Source organism: Silene latifolia, chromosome 6 (genome assembly GCF_048544455.1).
Source record: "Silene latifolia isolate original U9 population chromosome 6, ASM4854445v1, whole genome shotgun sequence".
Lineage (NCBI taxonomy): Eukaryota > Viridiplantae > Streptophyta > Magnoliopsida > Caryophyllales > Caryophyllaceae > Silene > Silene latifolia.
In genome coordinates, this window is record NC_133531.1 from 95,710,668 (window position 1) to 95,712,332 (window position 1,665).

The window sequence follows — 1,665 nt, forward strand, 5'->3', positions numbered from 1 at the left end:
CTTGTCCAAGGGAATCAATTCGGAGGGGGAGCCACCGAAAATCCCAACGAGCATCTCAACGAGTTCTTGGATAGTTGTGACATGTTCAAGGCCAATGGAGTGACGGAGGATGCCGTACGCCTTAGGCTTTTCCCTTACTCTTTGAGGGGAAGTGCCAAGGAATGGCTTAAAAGTTGTGAACCCGACTCCCTTCGGACTTGGGACGATGTCTCTAAGGCTTTTCTCAACAAGTATTTCCCACCCCAACGAACCGCAAGAATCAAGAGTGAGCTCCAAGGGTTCACCCAACAAGAAGATGAGACCCTCTATGAAGCATGGGAGAGGTACAAGGGCCTCCAAAGGCTATGTCCTCACCACGGTATTGGGGATGATGAGCTCATCAACAACTTCTATGAAGGGTTAAACAATGAGATGAAGATGAACCTTGATTCCGGCTCGGGGAAGGGAGCATTGGATAAGATAGATCACAAGACGGGGAAGGAGCTTATTGAAGAAATGGCTTCTCGTACCTTTCATTGGAACAATGATAGGCACAAGAGGAAAGGGAAGTCAACGGTCGAATCGGCCAACAATGTGGAAGTGAAAGAGATGATAGAAGAGCTTAAGCAACAAGTTGCTTTGATGAGCTCAAGCAAGACATCTAGCAATTCTTCTATGAGAAACCAAGTCTATAGTTGTGAGCTTTGTGGAGACCAAGGACACCCACCCAATGAGTGTCCTTTGGTGGTTGGAGATGGAAGTTGTATGGAGCAAGTGAACGGGATATGGGAGTCTAGTCCGGCCAAGCAAGCATTTAACAACAACCAATATCACCCCGGAATGAGAGCCCACCCAAACTTCTCCTATGGCTCTCAAAATGTCCAAAACCCAACCTTCCAACAAAAGTCACAACAACCAAACTTTCAAGCTCAAAAACAAAACACAACATTCAATCAAGGTCCACCGGGTTTCCAAGGAAGAACCTTCCAACCAAGACAACAACAATTTCAACCACTTAACCCACCAACCTCCCAACCTTTCCAACAAAATTTCCAACCATTCCAACAACCCACCCAACCAAAGTCAAACATGGAACTCATGATGGAACAAATGATGACATCTCAAACGTAATTCATCAACCATACGACTCAAAAACAAGAAGAGACAACCTCATCCATCAACCAACTTAGGACCCAAATGCAAGCTTCTCAACGAATGACGGACAACCAAATCTCCCAATTGGCTACTCAAATGAGCCAACTACAAGCCTCCCAAGGGAAATTCCCGGGTAAAACCGAGGAAAATCCGAAAACCATGAATGCTATCCACTTGAGGAGTGGTAGAGATTTGGAAGACCAGGAATTTGTCAAGAAAAGGAAGAGTAGTAGACCGGGTAATGTCATTGAACCTCAAGTTGTGGTTGAACCTCCTAAGGTAATTGAAGAAAAGGAGGGAGAAGAGGAACTCGTGGAAATTGTTGTGGAAACTCCAAAAGTGATTGATGAACCAACAAGGGTGGTTGAAGAGCCTCAACAACAAGTGGTAAGAACTTATGTACCACCGGTTCCCTTTCCACAAAGGTTGGCAAGAGCCAAACTTGAACAAAAGTATGGGAAGTTCATGGATATGATGAAGGGTATCAACATTACTATGCCTTTCATTGATGCCGTAAAGGAGATTCCAAGC

The 1,665-nt window shown here is 45.0% G+C and overlaps 1 non-coding gene across 1 annotated transcript; it reads right to left on the bottom strand.

Annotated features, from left to right (window-relative positions):
- Positions 1 to 255: 255 nt before the first annotated feature.
- Positions 256 to 362, bottom strand: LOC141589267 (small nucleolar RNA R71). Its single transcript, XR_012520214.1, has one exon. It is a non-coding gene; the product is annotated as a small nucleolar RNA R71 (small nucleolar RNA).
- Positions 363 to 1,665: the final 1,303 nt, after the last annotated feature.